Below are 7,500 nucleotides of genomic sequence, written 5' to 3'. Positions count from 1 at the left end.
CTTTTGTTGGCTCTTATTGGCTGATTCAGTTCACCACATAAGGATATGGTGATGGCCCCCACCCAGGACTTGTTTCGTGTTTGAGTAACTTATCGTAGTGACAATTTTCTAAATACATTTTAAAAAATACTGTGGAATTTTAGGTGGCTTAAACATTTTATAGGATATGTCATGTTTGTAAAAGTAAAAAAAAACGAGGGAAAAAAACGTCCCTTTCTTGCACAAAAAACACGGTTGTGTTCAAAGACGACCCTTTTTGTGGGCTAATTAACTCTAAGTTTCCCTTCGGCTACATACCTTGTTCATATGGAACATGCTACTGGGAAGCGTGTTTTCTTTTCTTTCTTTCGTTTCCTTCGTTTTTTTTAGGTGAACCTCTGTTGCATGGGAGACAGCGGGGAACTCTGGACTACAGAGCTATAGTGCATGATGTAGGCTATGTGTATTAACCCCGTGTTGGATCATGTGTTCCGAACTACCAGGATACAACTGAAAAACAACCAGTTCAGCCTGCTACCTTCCAAGTTGTTTATTATTTGTTGTCTGCACAAAATGCACTGAATAAAATGTTTATATTAAGATATACTTTTAAAACGTGTCTTCCCCTTTCTTTTCGCACTGACGTCCTCCACACACTTCTCTCCATTCTGTTCACAGCAGATCCAATGCATCATTTCCACTAAACATATTTGTCAAGTTGAAGTGCATCCCACATTGTACAAAGTATCATACCAGTACATTGAATGTGATACTATACCAGTGAATAAGACGATGAAAAATCGGCACAGTTCAATGTAGATCAATGATGCAGACAGGCGTTGTAATGTTGTATGGCTGATGTGTAGCTAGGCAGGGCTGGAGTACGGTAACCTAACCCTGCTGGCCCTGAGGAGTTAATGATCTGAGCAGAAGAAAGCCAGGACATGTCCTCCTCCTATCCTCTTATCCTATTGGCCTCTGGACACAGATGAATCACCCGGAGCCACACACACACACAACCAGGATTGGGCTTTAATTGCCTGCAGAGTCAAGGCTCCAGTACAGGCTTATATAGCACTAGCCTCACCAGCCTACAGCCAGGGCCCATTCTATGTAATGAATCAATATCTCCAATGGACATCTGGAGCTGAGGATATTTCCTGGAATAGCCCATGTGATAGAGACACTGATCCAAGGTCAGTTTACAATTTTAGACCCCACTGGGTAAAGGTACACTATGCAGAAATCCATCCGCCATTAACCTGGTTGCTAAACTTCTATTTGTTTGCCTAATTTCAGTTTGTGACAAAACAAGCAAGTATAGTGCATAGCTGTGTGGTCAAATGCTGGGTTTTTTCTTCACAAAAGTAGTGCACTGGGTCTTTATTAGTCCTGTATTAGCTGACTGATATAGCAGTCTGTAGCGTGGCTGTTTGAAGCTTGTGTACAAAACGGAAACTAAAATAAGCAAAAACTAAACTTAAGAATGGGAAGCAGAGAAATAGCGCACATAGAACAGATTTAACGCATCTTAGACTTGCTTTCAATGAGAATGTCAGATCTAGAATAGATAGATCCATTTTCTATGTGAATTTGGTCAGGTTGCCTAAAAGGTTACATATTGCATCTTCAAGGTTAGGATATGAGAGGCAATGTCTACTCAGAACTCATAGCACAAGACAGCAGAATGCTGTTTTCTGCTCTAAACGAGGAGCCTTACACGCAGGGCACACAGAAGCCTTGATGTAATTAGCCCCGGCAGAGGGTCCACTCCCATTGGATGGGGAAATGTCTGGCCTGCCTGGTGGAACACTCCAGTTAGGCAATATGATTTGCATCCATGCTTGTCTGTGGAACGTAATGCGGCGCTAAATGCTAATTGGGAGGCTAAAGCTTACCGTGTGCTTCCCAGCTGAAACAGTTTTTATGACGAAATGTTATGACGTTTTTGTTCGGTTTGGTCTTCGGCAGGTTTACCGTCGTCCGTGATTGGTCAACAGTACTACTCCTAGTGTTTGTTTTCATTCAAGGAGAGATGACTCGTTTTCATGCACCTTTGTCCACTTGAGAAATCGAGACGTTGGGACTATACGCTTTAATCTGCTCAAAGCATATACTTCTGAGACATTTAGCATCAAGGTTTCCCCATCCCAGATCTCAGAACTGTTTTGTAGTGATTGTAGTGATTTTTAGGGGGGTGCAATCGCAGATAGAACCTTATGGTTCTGAAATGTCAATCTGTGTTCAGCCATGGGATTTTATCTGGCACAGAATGTTACAATTATTTCCATAGATAAGTACATACATGTCATTATTAAATAAAGAGAATACCCTTCCTTCTTTCTAATCACATCCTCAAATATATTCATTCATGTTCATCACACATTTGTTCAAGCGATAGTTCCATAAAATGACAAATACACTATTATCCTATGGATAACTAGCAACATTGCTAATGCTTAGCACTAGATGAGCAAACTGATGCATTTTCTTCTGGTCTCTGACAAACAAAGTCAGGAAACTACTTGTTATTAATCGATAAAATGTGGTAAGTTTTCATTTTTGTAAAATACTCTTTCCACTGAGGGTTTCGTATTGCTATAGAACAGGACAGAAACAGCAATGCCAGACAATTTCTCCATTTGTCAACTTCATATTCGTCATTACCAGCGCCATCCCAAAATCAACATATGTGAAAATGGCATGTTTCTATGTTTTGTACTAAAAAAAGATCGAGGGAGATAGGCGTTTCCAATGACATCCTCGGTGTGCATCACGTGATTTTAACCCATTATGAGAGGGCATTGCCTAGTAATTAGTTTTAGTTCAAAACATATGCTAGAGATGATGAATATGAAGTTGAAAATGTAGAAATGTCTCTTTAAAACACTTTTCCTGTATTGGTGTGTTTCTACCATATAGAGCTTAAGTTATGGCCATTCTTCTGAAAAAGTGGTCAAATCAACAAATAAATCAAAGTAATTTAAGGATTTGGGACAATAAGGTTCTATCTGCAAGATGCATCATTTTGAGATTAGTATTTTTCAAGTCTCAGATCTCAGTACTGTTTTGTGATGTCTTCTTTCACGGCTCAATAAGGATATCACTTGACATAGTTATTTTTGATTGACAACGTGGGATTGGATTGCAGATAAAACCTTATATCAACAAGTTGCTATAAGACACCCACCATGAGCACCCACTAAATTTGTCCAAGAACAGGCTAACAAAAACAGGGAAGATCGGATAAATTATTGTATTTCTAGAAATTAAATATGGAGCAACAACTTAAGGTGATGACCCTCCACATCTCTCAAGACAACTGGAGGACTGGGCCAGCCGCTCTTAAATATCACCTGGGCCAGCACAGGTGAAACATCTTCTGACTAATGAGATGGACAAAGCTAGTACAGGTGTAACACATACTGACTAATGAGGTGACACCAATTGGTGCGCCCCATGTAGTAATGCGCTAACGACGAAATATAAATGGAATAACCAAAGCCTGTAACAGTCACCAACTGAGCATGTCAGGAATTATAGGGGGAAAATACATAAAACCATAGCTAGGATTACGAGGAAACGTAAGGATTTCACCTAAACATTTGATTTCTGAAGAATTGGGACAGATTTCCCTTGTAGAATCTCAATGGGATCACCTTTATGAATAAAGGAAAAATACAAATAAATGTGTGATCATATCAGCTCGTTGCATTGTGACAACTTGATTGCCCAGATGTCAGCATGCCGTGCAGTGGACTACTCTGCATTTGCAGGAGTGTTTACAAGTGTCTGCTGGCTTGGCTAGCTAACCTCTACTACTGTTATGTCCCCCTGTCATTGGCTCATTAGAAACAGGTCCAATTATTCATCGCCTCTCATTCAACATACACCATGACCAAACCTTTACAAGAGCACTACATCACACACTTACAGTCTCACTGCCATGACCAAACCTTTACAAGAGCACTACATCACACACTTACAGTCTCACTGCCATGACCAAACCTTTACAAGAGCACTACATCACACACTTACAGTCTCACTGCCAAATGACCAAACCTTTACAAGAGCACTACATCACACACTTACAGTCTCACTGCCATGACCAAACCTTTACAAGAGCACTACATCACACACTTACAGTCTCACTGCCATGACCAAACCTTTACAAGAGCACTACATCACACACTTACAGTCTCACTGCCATGACCAAACCTTTACAAGAGCACTACATCACACACTTACAGTCTCACTGCCATGACCAAACCTTTACAAGAGCACTACATCACACACTTACAGTCTCACTGCCATCAAACCTTTACAGAGCACTACATCACACACTTACAGTCTCACTGCCATGACCAAAAAGCCTTTACAGAGCACTCATCAGACCAAACCTTTACAAGAGCACTACATCACACACTTACAGTCTCACTGCCATGACCAAACCTTTACAAGAGCACTACATCACACACTTACAGTCTCACTGCCATGACCAAACCTTTACAAGAGCACTACATCACACACTTACAGTCTCACTACCATGACCAAACCTTTACAAGAGCACTACATCACACACTTACAGTCTCACTGCCATGACCAAACCTTTACAAGAGCACTACATCACACACTTACAGTCTCACTGCCATGACCAAACCTTTACAAAGAGCAGTCTACTCACACAAACTTTACAGTCTCACTGCCATGACCAAACCTTTACAAGAGCACTCATACAGTCTCACTGCCACATCACACACTTACAGTCTCACTGCCATGACCAAACCTTTACAAGAGCACTACATCACACACTTACAGTCTCACTGCCATGACCAAACCTTTACAAGAGACCTTACAGTCTCACTGCCATGACCAAAGTCTCACTTTACAAGAGCACTACATCACACACTTACAGTCTCACTGCCATGACCAAACCTTTGCACTACATCACACACTTACAGTCTCACTGCCATGACCAAACCTTTACAAGAGCACTACATCACACACTTACAGTCTCACTGCCATGACCAAACCTTTACAAGAGCACTACATCACACACTTACAGTCTCACTGCCATGACCAAACCTTTACAAGAGCACTACATCACACACTTACAGTCTCACTGCCATGACCAAACCTTTACAAGAGCACTACATCACACACTTACAGTCTCACTGCCATGACCAAACCTTTACAAGAGCACTACATCACACACTTACAGTCTCACTGCCATGACCAAACCTTTACAAGAGCACTACATCACACACTTACAGTCTCACTGCCATACATCAAACACTTACAACTGCCACCAAACCTTTACAAGAGCACTACATCACACACTTACAGTCTCACTGCCATGACCAAACCTTTACAAGAGCACTACATCACACACTTACAGTCTCACTGCCTGACCAAACCTTTACAAGAGCACTACATCACACACTTACAGTCTCACTGCCATGACCAAACCTTTACAAGAGCACTACATCACACACTTACAGTCTCACTGCCATGACCAAACCTTTACAAGAGCACTACATCACACACTTACAGTCTCACTGCCATGACCAAACCTTTACAAGAGCACTACATCACACACTTACAGTCTCACTGCCATGACCAAACCTTTACAAGAGCACTACATCACACACTTACAGTCTCACTGCCATGACCAAACCTTTACAAGAGCACTACATCTACAGTCTCACTGCCATGACCAAACCTTTACAAGAGCACTACATCACACATACAGTCTCACTGCCATGACCAAACTTACAGCCATGACCAAACCTTTACAAGAGCACTACATCTTACAGTCTCACTGCCATGACCAAACCTTTACAAGAGCACTACATCACACACTTACAGTCTCACTGCCATGACCAAACCTTTACAAGAGCACTACATCACACACTTACAGTCTCACTGCCATGACCAAACCTTTACAAGAGCACTACATCACACACTTACAGTCTCACTGCCATGACCAAACCTTTACAAGAGCACTACATCACACACTTACAGTCTCACTGCCATGACCAAACCTTTACAAGAGCACTACATACTTACAGAGCACCATGACCAAACCTTTACAAGAGCACTACATCACACACTTACAGTCTCACTGCCATGACCAAACCTTTACAAGAGCACTACATCACACACTTACAGTCTCACTGCCATGACCAAACCTTTACAAGAGCACTACATCACACACTTACAGTCTCACTGCCATGACCAAACCTTTACAAGAGCACTACATCACACACTTACAGTCTCACTGCCATGACCAAACCTTTACAGCACTACATCTTCAGTCTCACTGCCATGACCAAACCTTTACAAGAGCACTACATCACACACTTACAGTCTCACTGCCATGACCAAACCTTTACAAGAGCACTACATCACACACTTACAGTCTCACTGCCATGACCAAACCTTTACAAGAGCACTACATCACACACTTACAGTCTCACTGCCATGACCAAACCTTTACAAGAGCACTACATCACACACTTACAGTCTCACTGCCATGACCAAACCTTTACAAGACACTACATCACACACTTACAGTCTCACTGCCATGACCAAACCTTTACAAGAGCACTACATCACACACTTACAGTCTCACTGCCATGACCAAACCTTTACAAAGCCTACATCACACACTTACAGTCTCACTGCCATGACCAAACCTTTCAAGAGCACTACATCACACACTTACTCACTGACCCACCTTACAGTCTCACTGCCTGACCAAACCTTTACAAGAGCACACATCTCAGTCTCACTGCCATGACCAAACCTTTACAAGAGCACTACATCACACACTTACAGTCTCACTGCCATGACCAAACCTTTACAAGAGCACTACATCACACACTTACAGTCTCACTGCCATGACCAAACCTTTACAAGAGCACTACATCACACACTTACAGTCTCACCTTTACAAGAGCACTACATCACACCTTACAGTCTCACTGCCATGACCAAACCTTTACAAGAGCACTACATCACACCTTACAGTCTCACTGCCATGACCAAACCTTTACAAGAGCACTACATCACACACTTACAGTCTCACTGCCATGACCAAACCTTTACAAGAGACCAAACCACAAGAGCACTACATCACACACTTACAGTCTCACTGCCATGACCAAACCTTACAAGAGCACTACATCACACACTTACAGTCTCACTGACCAAACCTTTGACCAAACCACTTACAAGAGCACTACATCACACACTTACAGTCTCACTGCCATGACCAAACCTTTACAAGAGCACTACATCACACACTTACAGTCTCACTGCCATGACCAAACCTTTACAAGAGCACTACATCACACACTTACAGTCTCACTGCCATGACCAAACCTTTACAAGAGCACTACATCACACACTTACAGTCTCACTGCCATGACCAAACCTTTACAAGAGCACTACATCACACACTTACAGTCTCACTGCCATGACCAAACCTTTACAAGAGCACTACAGTCACTGCCATGA

The 7,500-nt window shown here is 42.1% G+C and overlaps 1 protein-coding gene and 1 long non-coding RNA gene across 8 annotated transcripts in view; one reads left to right on the top strand and one right to left on the bottom strand.

Annotated features, from left to right (window-relative positions):
• Positions 1 to 585, top strand: part of LOC124011177 (fibroblast growth factor 13-like) — a 227,056-nt gene extending 226,471 nt beyond the window's left edge. For all 7 annotated transcript variants that reach the window (XM_046324282.1, XM_046324283.1, XM_046324284.1 and 4 more), the window contains one exon: positions 1 to 585. This exon is cut by the window's left edge and continues 1,284 nt beyond it. The gene's annotated coding sequence lies outside the window, so the exon portion shown is untranslated.
• Positions 586 to 5,614: 5,029 nt separating this feature from the next.
• On the bottom strand, positions 5,615 to 6,175 carry LOC124011133. The gene is made up of 3 exons (XR_006834551.1): positions 6,119 to 6,175; positions 5,816 to 6,023; positions 5,615 to 5,656 (listed from the first exon to the last, which is right to left on the bottom strand). It is a non-coding gene; the product is annotated as an uncharacterized LOC124011133 (long non-coding RNA).
• Between the last annotated feature and the right edge of the window lie 1,325 nt (positions 6,176 to 7,500).

Source organism: Oncorhynchus gorbuscha, linkage group LG23 (genome assembly GCF_021184085.1).
Source record: "Oncorhynchus gorbuscha isolate QuinsamMale2020 ecotype Even-year linkage group LG23, OgorEven_v1.0, whole genome shotgun sequence".
NCBI classification, from domain to species: Eukaryota; Metazoa; Chordata; class Actinopteri; order Salmoniformes; family Salmonidae; genus Oncorhynchus; species Oncorhynchus gorbuscha.
The sequence above is the reverse complement of the archived record's forward strand: the minus strand, read 5'-3'. Positions and strand labels throughout refer to the sequence as shown.